This window comes from Xyrauchen texanus, chromosome 10 (genome assembly GCF_025860055.1).
Source record: "Xyrauchen texanus isolate HMW12.3.18 chromosome 10, RBS_HiC_50CHRs, whole genome shotgun sequence".
Lineage (NCBI taxonomy): Eukaryota > Metazoa > Chordata > Actinopteri > Cypriniformes > Catostomidae > Xyrauchen > Xyrauchen texanus.
Genome location: NC_068285.1, coordinates 30,127,285 through 30,148,890, shown reverse-complemented (window position 1 = coordinate 30,148,890; position 21,606 = coordinate 30,127,285).

Here is a 21,606-nt window from a genome sequence, read left to right as displayed (position 1 = left end):
CAGAGACCACTTTGAACCTCATCGAATTGAACCCTCCGTCCGAATAACCACCTGCTACAAAACCCTCATGATTCACCTGCCATCTGCCATTGTGACGATTGTCGCCTGATGATGTCTCCAACAGGGACATCACCTGGCGAAAAGGGGGACTGTAGCGTCTGGAGGAATCAATGAAGGATAATCATTAACTCAGCAGGTCCATGAAAACAAGAACTTACTGTTCCAACTCCCCTAATTACTGCAATAGCGCCGACTAGTCTCCACAAGCACAATAAATGTATTGACAAAGAGACAAGGAACTATTGACAGGAAATCCTCGTGACTGATAAGCCCCCCCTTTCCCATATGACTCGCCTCACACCGCGTGCTTTACCATGTGAGATCTTGAACGTAAAAATGTGGGTATGTGTGTTTTTCAGTTTAAACTTAGAAATGTATGTCTAATGAAATATGTTTTAATCCCTGTGTGTTTATTTGTCTGATGATAGATCAAAACTAGTTGAAATTAGTTTAGTAGTGTAGTAAAACCTGTTATAGTTAATAAGGTGATCTTATATTTAATAGCCTAACAGTGTATATCCACGTCTAAGTGAACCAAGTACATCTTTCTTGGTATCAAATTAAACCTTACGATTTGTCCTAGCCGAAAATAAATATAAGGTCACCTTAGAATGGTATTTCGGCTATGTTTACCATCTTTTGAGTCATTCAGCCCAAAATCTCTTACCGTCATAAACACTGTCATAAACATGCAAATGAGCCTGACGGGACAAAGGAATCATTCTCCTGCCCAAAGGAAGCAGAATTTTACGACCCCCAAAGGAAGGCTCAGTCAGGGCTGATTCTCACCGAATTTGTACTGAGAAGGAGAAATGACCCCTTTTAATCCTATATATATATATATATATATATATATATATATATATATATATATATATATATATATATATATATATATAATCCATGTGATAAAAATATTGACATGTATCTTATGTTCCATCTCATAATTTTCCTAAATGTTGTTGGTCTATGTTTCTTGCAAACTCTAATGGGTTAATGTTTCAGACTTTGCATACTATGGTTACCCGAAATCATATGTGTGGCATATTTGGTCTCTATAACTTGGTATTTTGTAGATTGAAATGACTGTGTACATGATATGTCGATAACAACAACATATTAGTATTACAAGTATATTTCCTAGTTTTCTTTCTTGCACATGCAATGAGAAATGTGAGAACAAAAGAGCAATAAACCAAATTCCCGCCTGGAACCCAAACCCTTCTCATTGGTCGAGCCAATGAGAGGTGGGACACGTTTTCTAAGGGCATAAATTGCACCAATAATGGACCTTCGCGCTCTTACTTCCCTCATCTTCTTACTCTTAGTCCTCTTATCTCTTAGCTCTCTTATTCCTCTTACTTCCCTTATCTCCTCTTATCTTCGAAAGCTCTTATCTTCTTCCTCTCTCTCTTGCTTCCAACTCCCAACTTACTTCATCTCTCCTTGGACTTCCCCCGGCACCCCTCTCTCTCCTCTTCTGCTGAACATTTGCAACTGCTTGGAACAACCCCTCAACTCTCTCTTCAAGTGAGTCTCAACTCCACGCTCTGGAAACACCGAACCGAAATCCTCCGGGGACCGTGTGGCGGAAAATACATCACATCGAGTTGCCTGAGGAGCCCAAGCCCAACACAGAGCACTGGACTCGTGGTGGTTCTTGCAGTGAATTCCTCTGCTGAATTCGCCGGCCAGAGGGCTAGGGAGGAAGAGCATCCAGGAAGCGAGAGCTTAGTGGCAAACCTGGGACAGAAGGCGCACTGGATCATCTTGGTGAAGGGTGCAAGGTGCAAGCGGAACACCCGTTCGGCTGTTCCGTATTACCGAGTTCTACTGGCTCGGACCTCACAAAACACGGGATGAGACCAACTCAACCCTGAGGTTGTAGAATCTAGCAAAGGTGTTGGGTGTTGCCCAGCCCGCTGGATCTGCCTCCTCCCGGGGCAGCTTCGCTTGCAGGTTCAAGACCTAAACCCCGAAGGGGGTCGTAGCCCGGTCGTGGTCTTAGGATGAGGTGAGCATCTGCCAGACCAAACTCCAGGCAAGTGCCTCTGACAGAGAACACTTGCAGGTTCCCAACCCTCTTGATGGAAGCGAGCGTGATCAAGAGGGCCGTCTTCAAGGAGAGGGCTTTTAGCTCGACTGAATCAGGTGGCTCACAGGCGGGTCTCTGAAGGCCTGAGAGGACCACTGAGAGACCCGGGAGGGGAACAGGCTTTGCTGGGAAGCGTTCAACTTCTGGGTGCCTCTTAAGGAACCTGATAATCAAGTCATGCTTACAAAGGGACTTGCCGTCCAATGCGTCATGGTGGGCTGCGATAGCAGCAACATACACCTTCAAGGTGGAGGGGGACATCCTCCCACCCAACCTCTCCAATTTGCGAACAGATGCCACTTGAGGGTGTAAAGCTGCCTAGGGGAGCTCTGGCTCGGTTGATCATGTCTATGACTATAGGTGGTAGACCGCTTAAGTCTTCCGTGTCCCGTCCAGGGGCCAGACATGGAGGTTCAAGAGGTCTGGGTGCGGTGCCAGAGGGTGCCCTGTCCTTCCTCAGGGGAATTTGCCAAGGAGGTTCTGTTGCGAGGAGCGTGAGATCCGAGAACCAGGCCCAAGTGGGCCAGTAATGAGCCACTAAGGTGACCTATTCCTCATCCTCCCTGAACTTGCACAGCACCAGTGCAAGAAGGCTCACTGGGGAAATGCATACTTGCGCAGCCCCTGGGGACAGCTGTGTGCCAGTGTGTGTGTACCGAGAAAGGCCTCCTTTAGGGAGTACCAGAGCAGGCGGTGGGAGATGTCTTGGGGGGTAAAGAGATCTTTATGTGCCCTGCCGAAGTGGCCCCAAATCAGCTGGACCACCTGGGGATGGAGCCTCCACTCTCCGCTGAGCGAGACCTGTCATGACAGCACGTCCACCGTCGTGTTGTGGTCGCCCGGGAAATGAGTGGTGAGCAGCGACCTGAGTCGTGGCTGACTCCAAATGAGGAGATGGCAGGCAGTTGTGACATGTGACGGAAGCGTACACCGCCTTGGCAATTTATGTACGCTACCATGGTGGTGCTGTCTGAACGGATAAAGACGTGCTTGCCCTGAATCAGCGGGAGAGACCCAGGAGTACAGCCAACAACTCGAGGCAGTTGATGTGCCAATGCAGGGGGGGCCCCGTCCAGAAGCCAGCGGTGGCGTGCCCGTAGCACACAGTGCCCCAACCCAGTTGAGAGAAGACTGTGGTGACCACGACTTGTCTGGATACCTGCTGTAGGGGACTCCTGTCCACAGAAAGTCTGTCCAAGGGTTGAAAGTCTGATGGCAGGAAGTGGTGATTAACACATGGTATGTGCCGCAGCGTCATGCCCATCTCTGGACTCGAGTCTGAAGCCAGTGCTGAAGCGGTCTCATATGCATCGACCCAAGCGGCGTGACCTATGCCAAGGATGCCATATGCCCAGGAGCCTAGCGACGCCCAAGCTCCGTGCAAGGGGCACTAACGGGATGATCATTTTTGATGTACCGGGTGGGGCTCCGCAGCAGGTTGGGGGGCAGGTAATAATGCGTTGGGAGGCAGAAGCGCGTCCCGAGGCTTGGGTGCTGAGAAAGACTCAAAGCACTTACCTACCTCCGCGCATTTCTCCCTAGGTGATTTTTCTCCATTAACCAACATCTTATGGAGTTTTTAAATTTTTTTAATTGGCTGAGAACCCAGCATGCTTCCCATTACCCATGTTACAGTTTAAGGACAATTGGTAAAAGTGGTAGAACATACAGAAAATATACTAGGATTGTGTACTGTGTGATTTATCTGTAACAGTGGGTGAGTGGCTATCATTATTAATTTGAAAAACTACTACAAACAGCCATGTACTTGGAAAATTCTGTTTTTAAATGTGCACTTTGTAATATGAAGCTCGTTTAAAAGCTTTGCACTTAAATGAATAATTATTAAAAAAAAAAATGCTTAAATCATTACAATTACAATAGATAAAGACAGCAAATACTATTCACATTATCTTGGAAACATAACCTCTCCATCCCCCCCTTTTTATGTTTGCCCACATCATTATTTAACCTTGGCTTACCGTGAAAAGGGTATTTATTCATTGGCAATTGAAAACGTAGCTTTGATGTGTTACTGCATTCACGCCAATAAGTGTTGTAAAGTACAATATGACTGCCATATGGGCCAGTGCAACGTAAACAAAAAATAAATGAGTGCACCTTTAGGAATGGGAATGGTTCCGGCAAAGAACCACTCACTCTCTCTCTCTCTCTCTCTCTCTCTCTCTCTCTCTCTGCTCTCTCGCTCTCTCGCTCTCTCTTTTGCCAGTGGAATTAAAATGGTTCCACTGTTTGTAAAAGTGAGTCGCTCAAACATGTTACTTGTTTTAAATGTCCAGTGTTTATGTTTTTGGATTCACAGACTCTTGATATTTCTTTCCGAGTCCTTTACATTTACATTTATGCATTTGGCAGACGCTTTTATACAAAGCAACTTACAGTGCACTTATTACAGGGACAATCCCCCTGGAGCAACCTGGAGTTAAGTGCCTTGCTCAAGGACACAATGGTGGTGGCTGTGGGGTTCGAACCAATGACCTTCTGATTACCAGTCCTATATGCTTTATGCAAGTACTGGAAATTTTAAATGTTTTGAATGTGGTGACATAGGACACACAAAAAAAAATGCTTTAAACGAAACACAGAATAATCAGGACGTAAGCAGGTGTGAAGAAATGGTTGGAAAAACATGAGGTAGTGAGAGGATTGAGGTGAGTAAGAAGAATGCTTACTTAGCTTAAAAAAAGCTGAGGTAAATGCTGTTCAGCATGAAGTTGAAACTGGAAACAGTGATGATGAGGTTATTGCTGAAGTTGCGGATAAAGATGATGGAATGGATGAGTTGGATGAGGATGACAGTTTTTCAGAAAAGTATATTACATCTCAGAGTGCAGATGATCAGTTATATACAGTGAAGGAAATTAATGATTTCTTGGACGAGACTTTTGAAGTCTAGAATGTTTTTTCCAGACATTGACAGATTTTTGAAATCAGCAGTTAAAATACAAAGTATGTGGGATTTGAAGAATTAAGCTAAAGGAAAAGATTTAGATTTGAAAAAAAATTGTGACAAAATTACGAAGAGGAAAGAAATGGATTTAAAAAAGTAATCTAAGCAATGGTGAAGTCACAAAGGGTGTTTTTTTCATTCTGCTCTTTTATGTCTTTTCTTCTTTTATGTCTTCCTTTTCTCACTTTTTTCATGGACAGCAATAAGATAGGGACAATTAACTTTAATGGAGGAAGGAATTATATAAAAGGGCAGTTTTGCATGAATTAATTCAAAATAAAGATATCTATGTTATTTTTTTGCAAGAAACCAATAGTGATTTAAGCAATGAAGTAGAATGGAGAATGTGGTGGGAGGGTAAGATCTTTCTAAGTCATGGCTCTAACTTTAGTGGAGGTGTTACAATTCTGTTCTCAGAAAAGCTCAATATGACTCATTTATCTTCATATGAGATAGATAAGGGTAGAATTTTGGTTGTGCAGGTAGAGTTAATGGGTTTTCCTTTTCTTTTCATAAATGCTTATGCACCAAATAATGGAGCAGAATGGGTGGAGTGTTTCACAAAATTATATAGTGACTTAAGAAAATTGTATAATGCATATATGGTTCTTGGGGTTGATTGGAATTGTACTCTAGATTTTACATTTGATCGAAATGGAGAAGAACCTTATCCTCAGTCTGCTAATTCATTAAGAAGTATTATAAGGAAGTATGACTTATCTGACGTATGGAGGGTGAAACACCCAATCGCGAGGCAGTACACTTGGGTTAAACCCTCCCATGATCATATTAGTGCAGCAAGGTTGGATAGGTTTTATATTAGTCAAAATTGTTCTAACTGGGTTTTAAAAGCTAATATTTATAAAATATTTTCAATATATTTTCAAAAGCTTCAATATATGATTGAAGTTAGTTTAAAAAAAGGCACAATATTCTAGTTATTATTAGCATTTGAATATTAATTTATTACATGAATTTTGGTTATTTTGGTCTAAATGGCAAGAACAAATAAGTGACTATGAAGATTTAGTGCAATGGTGGGAGGTTGGAAAAGCACAAATAAGATTTTTTTGCCAGAACTATACAGCTCACTCTAACAATATTGTAAAGAATACTGTTAAAGTACTTGAGAGAGAAATTACTGAGCTTGAAGAAGGACTAACTGAAGATAATTCAGAAGAAGTGAAAAAGTTAAGAGAAAAAAGGATGTTTTGGCATCTCTGTATAATGAGAGAGCAAAAGGAGCTTTGATAATAGCACGGTTTTCTCCTATAAGGGAAATAGATGCTCCTAGCTCTTTTTTTTTTCAACTTGGAGCGGAAAGAAGGTGAAAGAAAACTTATGTTACATTTGAAACTGCCAGATGGAACTTTAACAAATAATCCAAAAGAAATGAGAGATCTTGCAAAGGACTTTTATTCTGATTTGTTCAAAGCAAGAGACTGTGACATTAATTGCATGGATAACCTACTAGGAGATCTGCCAAAGTTAACTGATGCTCAGAGACAATGGCTTGATGCTGATATAAAACTAGAAGAAATGTCAGAGGCTGTAAAACAACTATCTACTGGTCGGTCACCTGGCATAGATGGACCTCCTTCTGAATTCTATTAGCAATTTTGGACTTTGTTAAAAGAAGATATACTCCAAGTTTATAGGATTTCTAATAGGAAAAATTAACTGCCAACCAGTTGTAGAAGAGCAGTTTTATCCTTATAACCAAAAAAGGTGACCTTAGACTGTTAAAGTACTGGAGACCGGTAGCTTTGCTGTGCACTGACTATAAAATTCTTGCTAAGTGCCTTTCAAATAGAGTAAAACTATTTTTTTAATACGTTATTAATGATTATCAAACCTACTGTGTGCCAAACAGAACAGATGTAGGTTTTTTATCAATTGATCAAGAGAAAGCTTTTGATAAAGTTGATCATATGTATTTATTTGAAACCCTCAAAGCATTTGGTTTTGGTGAGAATTTTATCTCTTGGATTAAACTCCTATACAATGGAGCTTCTGCATTATTAAAGGTTGGAGGTGGGCTAAGTTATCCTATGTAAGTACATAGAGGTATAAGGCAAGGCTGTCCAATATCAGGACAGTTGTACTCTATGGTAATTGAACCTTTACTTTACCAGCTGAGGAAGAAATTGAAGGGGTTTCTAGTTGAGGGTTTTGAAAATAGGCCAATCACTCTCTCGGCCTATGCTGATGATGTTTCTGATTTTATAAGAAGCGATAAATATGTATTGAATTTAATAAAAGTTTAAAATATTTACGAAAATGCTTGATCAGCTAAAGAAAATTGGGAGAAAAGTGAAAGATATTTAATAGGTGATTGGCAGGGGAGGGCCCCTCCAGTGCTCCCAAGGGGAGTTAAATGTGGAAGACAGGGTTTGAAGATGTTGGGAGTGTTTTTAGGAATGGAGAAATATAGGCAGAAAAACTTCTTGTGAGGTGGAGAAATTGTGTGACCGGTTGTCTCGATGGTCGTGGGTGCTACCTCAGCTATCTTATAGGGGTAGGGTATTGGTCACGAACAATCTGGCTTCTTCTGCATTATGGAATAAAATGAATGTTCTAGAACCCCCAGATAGTGTTGTTCAAGAACTACAAAGAAAGTTAATAGATTTTTTTCTGGGCTGGACAGCATTGGACAAAATCTGCTGTACTCTTTCTGCCTATTCAAGAGGGAGGACAAGAACTCATGGACATTAAAAACAGAACAAAGACTTATAGACATCAAGCAGAACAGAAATTGCTGTATTCGGAACTGTGTCTGTGTCTGGTCTGACACAGCTTGTGCTTTGTTTAGAAAATTAAATGTTTTCAAATATGATGTTCAATTGTTTTTGATTAAACTGACTAACATGGATTTGAGGGATGTTGCCCCAATCTATAAAGCAGTTTTGAGAGCATGGATTTCAGTTCTTAAAGTTAAGAGGAACCTCTCAAACCTTGGACTTTGGACCGAAAATGAACCTTTTTTTTAATAACCTGTTGATACTAGCATGGGTACTAAAGCCCAGAATATACAAAATGTAATGGCAAGAGCGGGGTATACAAAATTGTTGACCTAAAGAATGGTGTTAATTGGGAAAGTCCAGAGGACATGTGCAACTTGACCGGTATCAAGTCATTAGGGTTATAAAGAGAATAATGGAGGGAATCGTCTCAGCTTTACCTTCTGTCTTCAGACAAGGCTCAAAGGAAAATGAAATTCCTGAACAGATCACAGGGAGTCATAAAAGTTTCCTCAAGTAGAGATTTCAGCAGCGGTGGAGGTAGAGCCTGAGGGAGGTTCTCTCCCGAACTTCAGGACTCCTGAGTTGGATAGTTTTGAGAATGCTTCAAAAAAGGCACTATACACCATTTGTGTGAAAGTATCTCACTGCAACATACTCAAAGATTATAAGGAGTCAGTGACCAGATTTGTTTGGGCCAGACTCATCCCCTAGAGGCTGTTGGAGGTCCCTGTACAAACGTCCTATAGATAAATGCACTGCGGATCTCCAGTGGAGGGTTGTTTGTTGCTCACTGGGCGGTAGCAACAAACAGACATGTGGCACACATTGACCCCACTGTAGGGAAAGAATGTCCTTTTTGCGTTCCTGAAGAGTCAATAGATCATTTGTTTTTAAATGGTCTTAGGTTAGGAGAATTTTTTCAGATCTTAGAGGGATGGGTTAGAGAATTGGGGATAAGCTTTAACAAAGATCTGTTCATTTTTGGACCCAAATATGTTGCGTCAGATAGGAAAGAAATCTTGTTAATCAATTTTGTAGTGGGAGAAGCAAAGCTGGCAATATAGTTAACACAGAAAAGGAAATTGAAAGGAGATGGGTATAGTAAACCCTCAGAGCTAGGATTAGGGCATAGTTTGCGTATTTTAAACTGGAAAATAATTTGGACAGATTTATTGAAGCTTGGGCTTTGAACAATGTTTTGTGCACGGTCAATTATGAAAATGTGTTGGTTTTAAATGTATGATGGGTAACTGTAATTGTCAAAAATAAGAATTGTAAAATGTTATTTCTTTATTAATTAACTAATTGTTGTGATTTTATGTTTGTGTAAATATGCATGTGTGTGGGTATACATATATGTATATGTATATGTTTAAAGAGTTCTTTGTTTAGAGTTAGGAAAAAATAAGGTAAATCGGTAAAGTGTAAATATAAATAAAGGTGTGTTAAAGGTCTCTCTCTCTCTCTCTCTCTCTCTCTCTCTCTCTCTCTCTCTCTCTCTCTCGCTCTCTCTCTCCCCCTCTTTTCTTTTCTTTGCCTTTAGCAGGATAGGTATGATGAACTGATGTTGTGTGTCTCTAGAGACATCCAGAACAGATTGTTATATTTCTGAAATGTTATTTAACAGATACAAGAAATAGTTTTGAATGTTACTTTTGAGAATTATATATATATATATATATATATTAGTTTCTGTGCTCTCCAAAGCAAAGTGCTTATCCCGTACTATTCCTCCTCATCACAGATGGAGAAGCCTAGTTGACCTAGTCATAGGAAGGAATAATCAACAATGAAATCTCTTTAATGTCTGTTATTTCTCCTCAAGAGCAATTAGATTAAATGGAGTGCAAATGGCTACCTTTTCTGAAGTCTCCTACAGCTCATATTTTCCTCTTGACAAAAATACCCCAGAAATCTCATGTGTCTCCTCTAAAGTTTAAGAAAAGATCTCAACAGTGTCATAAACTCTGCTCAGATTTGCCAAAGTCTGCAATCGTTCAGAAATAGTTATATGAACTCACATTTCTCCAAATTTAAAAAAAAATATTTGAGCTATCCAAACTGATTTTCTAACTTTATCCTTTTCTTGTACAGTATGTCAAAAATGGTCTCATTTTATTCAAGTAGTGACAACAAGTTGATACTTAAATGAAACATAACTGAAGTCTCCTGAGTTTTGAAGCAACCTCTGAGCAATAGCTTTTTTTCTCTCTCTTCGTTCTCTGCCCTGGTAAAATGGAGATATATGAGTTATTTCTTCCCTAAGTATTACCACTCTATTATTTACATGAACATTATGGCCTAATATAGATGTCAGGCCCAATAATTTGGCTGGATAATGAATTGGGAGATATGATAACATGATCTTCTTTGATTGTGCCTGTTTTGTATATTTGTCTGTACATATTTACTTCAATTGATACATTTCTAAAAACAGGTCCCTCCTCAAACCTTTCTGCTTTTTACTTGTTTTCTTGTTCAGCTCATTTAAAAAATTTGGTGAATTATTAGTGTTCAGTAAACTGTTTGGAATAATCAGTGCTCCGACTCTGAGTGTTTATTACATTTTTGCTGACCCAACATTGGATGCTGTATACTGCAAGAACCCAATAATTCCCATTGTAAATGTGTGCATCTTTGTGCACCTTGTGCATCTTTTAAGCAATTCCAATCCAACTGCTTAATTGTAAATCAATCTTGATCATGAACAGCAACAACTGTGTAATTTTTCCTGAGCTTGATGGAATTCTATAATCTATTTTAGCTGAGATTATAAATGGAAGCATCTATAACTTAGACATCTGTATGTAATTACAGTTTTTTACAGTCGCTAACAAGCGCTTACCCATACTTCAGATACTTTTTCTAAACTCTTAACACAGACTCACACCTACAAAACACAATTGGCCAAATGGATAATTTTCTTCTCAAAAACAAATTTTGTTAAATCTATACTAACTCTTCATTTCAAAATAGAACACATCTTTCTCTGCACACACTAACTTTACCAAAACACTGGAAATCTGACTCAAAATAAAATTATTCTGTCAAGGAATAACACTTGTTCCCTTTACAAAAGGCTTCACTACGATGTTGTGCTGCTAAGCGCTACGGGGGGAACAGCTTTAGCTGTGAGCCGAGCTGAATAAATGTGTGGAACACGTCAATGAACATTGACCGGAATTTATAGCCTCGGCTGATGTAATCATTAGATGCACCTGAGGCCAGGCTATAAATGGATACGTCACCAGGTGTCATCAGAAACTCTTTTTTCAGAGCGATTCTGTTTCTGTGTGTTTCACACACCCTGTCAAAACTTTCTTTCCTCTGTTAGGAGATAGATTCAGTTCGGCAGTGTGCAGTGAACGTTGTTCTATTTTTCTCTTCTGTTTAGAAAATATTATATATATATATATATATATATATATATATATATATATATATATATATATATATATATATATATATATATATATATATATATATTTCTAAAAAAAAAGAAAGAGAGAATGACTGAAAGCAAACGGTGCGTGTTCCCCTCTTCTTGCTCTATAGCTGAAGACGGCACACATCAGTTTTTGCTGCTTGTTTGGGGGTAGAGCACGCTGCTCTCGCGTTGCAGCAGGGCGTGCTCGCCTCGCTTGCTTCCGGGAGTCAGCACTCACGAAAAGATCGTTCGTGGGACTCGTGCATGGATTTGGCCGAGGAGCAAGAGACGGGTTGATCCCTTTCTCTCATTCTCTCCCCAAACCCAGCTGGTCCTTCACATGATCTCGAAGCGCGTTCCGACGCTTCTTCGGATCATGAGGTGGATCGCTATTCTCTTCCCGCCTCCGAGCTTTCCGTCCGCGATAAAAAATCTACGGAGGAATTGCTCGATGTTGTTACTCGTGCGGTTGCCAGATTGGACTGGCCACGCGAAAAAGAGACCCCCAAACGCTCCAATTAGGGGATAGATTTTATCTTCCAGTCTAAGAAAGAGAACACCTCATGGGTCCCTTCCCTTTCTTTGATAACCTCCTTGAAACCTCCTGCTCATGGAGAACCCCTAAAAAAAATATATATATATATATATTTTCTTCCCGTGTTCACATACCCTCGACGTCATTATATTCGACTATCGTGGGTGTTGAGGCACGGGGGTATTCAGTGATGCCGCCGGTCGAAGAGACTCTTGCGGGCTCTCTCTCGCCGGGCTCGACATCGTCACTTAAGAAGCTCTCTCTCCCCTCAAAGCCTTGTAGGACAACCTCCACTTTAGTGGGAAGGGCTTATCAAGCAGCAGGTCAGGCTGGTGCTGCTCTGCACACTATGCTGTTTTTCAGGCATACCAGGCTGACCTCCTGGACGACCTGAGTGTGGGTTCTGCGCTTGACGAGCAAGCCTCAGACCTACCTCGGTCCTGACTGAAGGGAGGCTCAAAAGCAAAGCGTGGCGAGTCGTGCTCCTCCTCCCAGGGATTGGGGACAGTCTCGCCACCCTTGCCAGCCCTCAGGACTATAAATTCTAGTAAGAGAAAACCCTGACGGTCTTGCGCCTAGATTAGGGGTAGCTCCCTCGGGACGGGCGCGTGCTTCACTTCACCCCTCCCGGTACCCCCTCGAAGCCCCTCCATTCCCGCCACCTCTTGGTGTTTCGGGTTGCAGAGGCTTCGTCAAAATTGGGTGTTTTAGCTGTTCCTGCATTTTATTCAGGACGCGAAACACCCGACAACCCCTCAACAGGAAGTGTTAAAATATAATACCCATCTCAGAGATCCTGGCAGCGTGGAAACTTCTGCCGGATATATCCTTTTCTGTGGGTCTTATAAGGGCGTCAGGATTTAATTCTCTCACCGTTTTTCCGTGTTTCAATGGCGTGTTCTCACTACCGTAAACCGGATTTCTTTTTTGTAAAAAAAAAAAAACTCTCAATCTCTGGAAGGGGCCATGGTATGTGTTCCCCTTCCAGAGAGAGAGTTAGGTTATTACACTAAATACTTCCCGTTTCCCATGGAGGGTGAGGGGTGGCGTCTGGCTTAGATCTTAAGCTTGAACTACCCGTGGGTGTTCAAGTCCAAGATGATGCCTGTCAAGACGGTCATGTCTCAAGCCCTACAACTCGTTTGGCTGGTCACCATCAATCTTATGACGCACTTCTATACTTCATTTAGAAGTTCTGCCACAACATGGAAAGTTCCTGAGGTTCACTTCCGGGGCTGAAGTCTTCCAGGGTCAGGTTCTTTCACTCAGCCTAGCCCTTTTTACCCGCACATTCACAATGCATGATGTAGCGCTGGCTCCTTGCGACTCCGGGGCATCTGCATTCTGAATTACGTAGAGCGACTGGCTGATCCTAGTGCAGTTCCAGGAACTGGCAGTTCAGCACAGGGACATCGTCTTAGCTCATCTGTTTCTCTGGGGTTGAGGCTCAACGCCAAGAAAAGCGTCCTCTCTCCCACTCAGAACACTGTCTATCGGGGCATCGTATGGAGTTCAATCACTATGCAGGCACAACTGTCTCCCGCTAGGATTGAGTCCATTCAGATCACCCTGAGCAAAGTCAGGCTAGGTTGCACTGTTATCAGCATCAACGATTTCCAGGTCTCAGGGCGAACGCGTCCACGGTGATCCCTCTGGACCTCCTGCTCATGAGACCGTTTTTGTTGTGGCCAAAAGCCAGGGGATTTCTTCCAAGGGCCAAAACCCCTGGGCTAAATAGGGTTACGCGCCTCAGGCTTCGTTCCCTTTCTATGTGGTTCAGACCCCGGTTTTCTGCCTTGGGTCCCACTCTAGGTGCGTCTTGTTGTCGCAGACTGCTAACGACAGACGCCTCCCTGACGGACGGGGTAGCGGCCTTAAGTGGTCGTCCAGCTTAAGGGGATAGGAGGGTCGTCAGCTCGGTTGTCACAGTCACTGTCTCGGGTTGATGGCTGTATTTCTGGCCCTGAAATACCTCCTCCTGAGGCTGCCATGTCTTGGTGTGGGTGGACATTACAGCGGTAGCCTCTTACATAAATCATCAAGGAGACCCACGTTCTTGTCAGCTGTATTTCTGACACGTCAGATTCTCCTTTGGGCCCAGGGCAAGCTCCTGTCACTCAGGGCAATTTACATCCCTGGACGCCTAAATGTGGGAGCAGATTTGCTGTCCAGACAGAACATACCGAGGGGCGAGTGGAAACTCCACCCCGAGGTAGTACAACAAATTTGGGAGAGATTTTACAGAGCAGAAGTGGACCTCTTCGCCTCTCAAGAGACTGCGCAATGTCCCCTCTACTTCTCTCTGAGTCACCCAGCCCCCCTGGGTCTGGACGCGATGGTGCATACATGGCCCAGAATGTGTTGGTATGCTTTTCCCCTGGTTTCTCTGCTCCCGGGAGTCTTAGCCAGAGTTCTCCAGCAAGGGTCTTGCCTCTTACTGATAGCGCCTCACTGGCCGAACAGGATTTGGTTCTCAGAAATTATATCTCTCCTCGACGGCTCGCCTTGGGCGATTCCGGACAGGAGGGACCTTCTGTCTCAGGCACAGGGGACGATATTTCATCCCTGGCCCGAATTGTGAAACCTTTCATGTCTGGCCCCTAAGGGTACCAAATGAGGTTCACAGGGTTTTCTCTTGAGATTATCGAGACCATTTCAAGTGCTAGGGCTCCCTCCACTTGGAACTGATCTGGGTAGATTTTACAGGGCAGAAGAGGACCTCTTCGCCTCTGTTGATAGCGCAATGTCTCCTCTACTTCTCCCCGAGTCGCCCAGTCCCCCCCTCCCCCTCCCCCTTGGGAGGGGCTGAACGTAGTAACGCAAATGCACCTGTATGCGTTTCCTTCTACTAAAGTTCTTATTACAGAACCAGCTAACTGCCAGTTTGTTTCAGTTCTGGATTTTCTGTAGAAAGAACTGTCAGCGGGCACTTGCCTCACCACTGCCAGGTTCTATGTGGCCACTGCGGTTTGCCACGGCTTGGTGGGCGGGGTGCCCTCAAAGAGGCATCCTCATTATTGCCCGGGCCTATGAGGCGCGCGGTCAAGCTTCGCCAGTAGGTTTCAGGGCGCACTCTACCAGAGGGCTCTCCTCCTCTAAAACCTTGGCTAGAGGTCTCCCTCTGCAGCAAGTTTGTGATGCGGCAGGTTGTCCTCTCCGCACACATTCATTGGATTTTTATAGTTTGGATGTTTTGCCACTCCGGGCTCTTATGCCCTTGAGTCAACATCTCAGCCCATGCCTAAACAAGTTTGTGATGCGGCAGGTTGTCCCCTCCGCACACATTCATTGGACCTTTTTAGTTTGGATGTTCTGCACTCCGGGCTCTTATGCCCTTGAGTCGACATCTCAGCTCATACCTGAACAAGTTTGTGATGCGGCAGGCTGGTCCTCTCCGCGCACATTCTTCAGTTTTTATGACAAGTTTGTGGTGCGACAGGGTTCTCTTCGCACACATTCATCAAACTTTATGGGTTAGATGCTTTGCTACTCCGGGCTCTTATGCCCTTGAGTTGACATCTCAGCTCATGCCTGAACAGGTTTGTGATGCGGCAGGCTGGTCCTCTCCGCTCACATTCATCAGTTTTTATGACAAGTTTGTATTGCGACACGGTTCTCTTCGCACACATTCATCGAACTTTATGGGTTAGATGCTTTGCTACTCCGGGCTCTTATGCCCTTGAGTCGACATCTCAGCTCATGCCTGAACAAGTTTGTGATGCGGCAGGCTGGTCTTCTCCGCTCACATTCATCAGTTTTTATGACAAGTTTGTATTGCGACAGGGTTCTCTTCGCACACATTCATCGAACTTTATGGGTTAGATGTTTATGCTACTCCGGGCTCTTATGCCCTTGAGTCGACATCTGAAGCTCATGTCTGAGACCTCTCGCGTTTTTGTGAGTACACTGCACAACCGTAGGGGTCCGGACAGCCCCAAGTGTGGCGGCGTGGGTATTGCGTTCCCCGTAGCGCTTAGCAGCGCAACATCGTAGTGAAGCCTTTTGTAAAGGGAACGTCTCGGGTTACATGTGTAACCCTTGTTCCCTGAAAAAGGCGGAACGAGATGTTGCGCTGCTTTGCCGCACTGGGGCGTCCCAGGACTGCTCTTCAAAAAGAAGTATCTGACGACACCTGGTGACGTATCCATTTATAGCCTGGCCTCAGGTGCGTCTAATGATTACATCAGCCGAGGCTATAAATTCCGGTCAATGTTCATTGACGTGTTCCACACATTTATTCAGCTCGGCTCACAGCTAGCAGCGCAACATCTCGTTCCGCCTTTTTCAGGGAACAAGGGTTACACATGTAACCCGAGACGTTTTCACTTCACAAGGTACATGCAGTCAATCAAAGTACACCATGTTTCAAAATACTGGCTATTGTTGACATTACAAAAACTGCATAGACTTTTATGTTTCAGTTCTACAGGTATTTGCATGCAAAACATGCAATCCACCATTTTACACTAGATTTCTTGGTTGGGAACTGTATGTCCACATGTACAGTAATGTTCACATTCAAAAGCATTCCAGTAAAAAGCAAATCAGTTTTTACTTTACTGTTTACTACAGGAGGTACAGTAGAAACACGGTATGATAGAACAGAAAACGTTTTACAGTATTGCTTACAGTGAACAAAATATCCATGAAACACACAAGAGCATTCTGAACAAAAAAACAACAGCATAAAGCCCAGATAAAAAGGGGGGGGGGGGACTAAAAAAAAAGCACAAAATTTACTGTATCTAATCTCTGCGATCTTCAGGGTTAGGCCACATGTTTTCATCAACATCACATCTGATATTATCCAAGGTGATGCACCTGGGATAAAACCGCTTGGTGTGTCAGATCCACACTTGGCAATCATGAACTGTGATGTCCCTGCAGCCAGCATCCATGGCTTCAAGGAGGGACATCTGGTCATGTGGCTGATGGTCATAAACCTTCCACCTCCATGCAGAAAAAAGTCCTCTATGGGGTTGAGGAAAGGTGAATAGGGTGGAAGGAAGAGACTTACCAGTCTTGAGTGGACTTCAAACCATGTTGTTATTGCTTGCGAATGATGGAAAGCCACATTGTCCCAGGTAATTACAAAGGTCCTCATGTTTTCACCCTCCTGATCCTGCTCTGGAACCAGGCGCTGGTGGAGATCATTGAGAAAGACAAGGATGCCCATTGCTTGAACACTATAGACACATGCTTAAACCAAAGTAACATAACTTGAAGTTGTTGTTACTATACTTTAATCAAAGTGTAACCATACCTTAAACAAAAGCGCTGCTTTGCACTTTAGTTGCAATTCTGTAACACACTGGCTCCTTTCTGCAACACACTTGCTCCTAGACACTACACACTATTTCATACATAAGACACTTAGTTCAAAAATTAAATCTCAGGGTACCATTGGGAAAACACATCTATTCAAAATACAACACACATTGATTAATTGAAAAGACGAAGACACACACCTGAAAATACTTACTTACAAAACTGAACACCAATCAGCCAGCTACAAAAACGCCTCAGTTAAGCCATTTTGAGAACTTTGCAAGCATGGAGGCAAGGAGAGCTAGAGGCAGAGGAAGAGGAAGACAGAGAGAGAGAGAGAGAGAGAGAGAGAGAGAGAGAGGAGGAGGACGTGGTCGAAGAGGCCACGCAAGGGCCATTATTTCGGATAACATAAGAGCAACGTTGGTGGACCATGTCATAAACCATGGGCTGACTATGAGGGAAGCTGGGCAGAGAGTCCACCCTAATCTAAGCCGTTTCACAGTTTCATCCATAATAAGGACATTCCGACTGGAAAACAGGTATGTCTTCAACTCTCTACTCTACTCAGACTGTATCTAGAGTATACACAGTACTGTATAAAAGAAGCAAACGAGAACAATTTCTGGTAGCATTTTTCTACAGAATGGCTAGAAGACCTACTGGGGGTGGACGCCAACACCTGTTCACCCAACAGCAGGAACTTGCCATAGTGAACCTAGTCAGAGCAAACAATGTAATCCATCTCCACCAGCTACAGCAACAAATACTTGCAGATAGGCAAGTATTCAAAAACATAAATCAAGTAAGCATTACCACTATCAAACGCATCTTGGTAAAGCACAACATGACCATGAAGCAATTGTACAGGGTCCCATTTGAGAGGAAAAGTGTCAGGGTCAAAGAACTTTGACATGAATATGTACAGGTAAGTGTTTCAGTCCTTTACATTTACAATACAGAATGGGTGCAGTCCAGTAACAGATGAATATGTACCACTGGATTAGTACCACATAGATACATTCCGAAAGCTACACAGGTACCTGTGTGGTGGGGTGAGTCGGTTCTGTATGTGTAGTAGTGTAAGTGTGTGCTTTGAGTAAAGCCATCCACAATATGTATTTTTTGTTACAGAGAATCTTGGACATGGATGGAGCTTCCCAGCCGCATTAATGTATTTACATTGACGAGGCTGGATTCAACTTAGCAAAAACAGATGACGGGGACGTAATATAATTGGCAAAAGGGCAATTGTGCACGTCCCGGGGCAGCGCGGGGGAAATATCACATTGTGTGCTGCCATAAGTCTTCGAGGGCTACTGCACCATCATGCCAAACTGGGTCCCTATAATGCACAACACATAATCCCATTTCTAGATGCACTTCATGATGCAGTTGTACAGGATGGACCAGAGCAGCCCAGGTTTGTTGTTGTCTGGGATAATGTTAGTGTCCATCGGGCTGCTCTGGTCCAGAACTGGTTCACCAACCATGATCAATTTGAAGTTGTGTACTTGCCCCCTTACTCGCCATTTCTAAATTCTGTGGAGGAATTTTTTCCGCTTGGAGATGGCGCGTATATGACCGTCAACCACATGCCCGTATGCCTCTTCTGCAGGCAATGGAACAGGCCTGCGGAGACATTGAGGTGAGGTCAATCCAGGGATGGATTCGGCACACAAGGGGATATTTTCCCTGATGCTTAGGTCCAAGAAGACATTGCTTGTGATGTTGATGAGATCCTGTGGCCAGACCCCAACAAACGGCAGGATCCATAAGCCCACTTGCGCACAATTGTGTTTTTCTGTGTTCACAGTAGTGTATTGTTTGTTTTATTTTTGATTTAACTGAATTTACTGTACTGTAAAATATACTACTGTAATGTACTGATTTTGAATTCAGGATTTCATTTTTTGGTTGTTGTGAAAACATGCCCTCTGTGGAACTGATTAAAAACAGTGAAAACAAAAGACTGCAGTGTTTTATATAAAGTAGACTAGTGTGTGGCTGCTGATCTGAAAGTGTATTCATATGATGCAAGTGGGTATCATTTTGTCGTCAGAGTGACATTTTGACAAAGGATTGTTAGGTTTCGATAGCAGAGTTTCAATTTGACATAGATGTGAATGGTTTATTTCCCAGTGTTGTGTCTTATTTGCTTGTGTGTAGAAGTTTGACACAATGAGCCAAGTTTTGCAAAATGTGTTCAAGCAACGGGCAAAAACTGTATAGGGTCCAACCTGACATCTGTGAAGTAGTAATCCTGCATTTGCAATTGCTGCACACATGGTAATGTTTGCCCCTCTCTGTCCTGGCACATCAACTGTGGCCCTTTTCGTCGACGCCTTTTGGCCAGATTGAATCCGGTCTCATCTATGTATATGAATTCATGAGGGGCCTGGTTGGCCTCCAATTCCATAACTCTCTGAAACAAAGTTTATGTAAATCATGTCATTACTGTATACCATACTGTACTGTAACCTATTGCTGTGTAGGTTACCTACTTGCAATGTGTAAAGCATATAGAACTGGACATTGAATTAAATATACACTATACCTGGACATATTGTCGTCGTAGCTCCTTGAGTCTCTCACTTTTCCTCTCAAAGGGAACAGTGTAGAGCTGCTTCATCCACACTTTGTGTTTGGACAATGTCCGCGTAATGGTTGTGAGGCTGATGCTATTGATACTGTCAAATATCTCATGGTCCTCCACAATTCTAGTTTGAATTTCATGCAGTTTTATTGCATTATTTGCAACAACCATTTCTACAATGGCAAGCTCTTGATCATTATTGAGGAGCTTTCCTCTTCCCCCAGAGGGTGGAAGACGTTGCATTCTTTAGAGGGACAAAACATTCAACATATGCATTACTGTATGACCTTATTGACATGTCAAGTGAGATAGAAACAATCCATGTAAAATGCAATACTTACCTGTTGGTTTGTTGAAAGATGCGTATAATGGAGGCAACCGTTGACCGCCTCAAATTGGGCTGCACTCTTTCACCAGCCTCTCTTATTGAAAGACCATGGTTGATTACATGGTCAATGATAGTGGCATGAATTTCATCACTGACTACTGTTCTTGCAGCCCTTCGAATGCTACCACCACGCATTCTTACACCTCTACCTTGTCCTCTCCTTGGGCCTGCTCTTCTCCCTGGCCCTGCTCCTCTCACTGCATCTCTCATTGCTCCTGCACCTCTCACTGCATCTCTCACTGCTCCTGCTCCTCTCACTGCATCTCTCACTGCTCCTGCTCCTCTCACCGCACCTCTCACTGGGCCTGCTCTTCTCCCTGGGCCCCTTGCTCTTAATCTTCCTCGTCCAGACATTACAGTGTTTGTCTTTTTCTGTTTCCAAAAACATCACTCCTCAAAGTTCTCCTTTTACTGTATAAGTGTCAATGTAATAGAAAAAAATAACCCCTGCCACTGAGTCTAAGCCAGACTGGAATCAGCTGTGGTTGGCCCAATTTACCCAACATAAATCAGCTGTGTGTCAATTATTCAATTGTTTGTTTATTATCAGCTGAGATATATTGTTTTTGAACTGATATCATTGCAGAAGCAGAGGTTTTTATACTGTATCTAAGGTTTGGAATATTGTTTTTGCTATTGTGGGATGGTGTGTGTTAACATTTGTAAATACTACAAAAAACAATCCATAAATTTGTTGGGAGATATAGCTTGTCTGTTAAGAAAATGTAAGCATTGTGGAAATGTGTTCACTGACTGCATATTGTGTGAAGACGACATGAAATGTGTGAATGGTATGGCCACAAAAGACCAATGCTGTGCTAATTGTGTTTAGAGTTTTGAAAATGTGACAACTGGTTGGACAAACGCTTGTTAGCGACTGAAAAAACTGTAATGTTGGGCAAGCTACACAAAAATTTAAGTTGGCTAAGCTATCAACTGCTCAACAGAAAAACTAGTTAAGCTAAGCCAAAAGATACACTTTTAAGTAGCAAGTATAAGCTACAGGCCAAAAGTAGCTTGCTACATTTAAGCTACTTTATTTTTATTTCATCCAGATGCACAGAGCTTACTGTCAAGGCAAAGCATCTAAAAGACTTATTTACATGATATTTATCTAAGCCATGGTACAGTGTAGTACAGTATATTGCAATATAGTATACAAGTATAGAGTATAGTGCAATATAAAATGTATGTGCATGCAAAAAAACAACAACTTGTAAATTCATATTCATGCATGCTACCTATACACTTCCATGTGTTTAATATGCAAAACCAAAATTGTATTTGTCACATTTATACTACAACATGTACAAACCCATTTGCAAGTACAGGAAATTTCCTTTGTACATTCCTATAACAAATCTATGTGCATATGCTTTCATCTTATCCTGTAATTCGTTGTCTAGCTGTTAAATTTATGTATGTACTGGAAGCTTATCTGTGTGTGTGTGTGTGTGTGTGTGTGTGTGTGTGTGTGTGTGTGTGTGTGTGTGTGTGTGTGTGTGTGTGTGTGTGTGTGTAT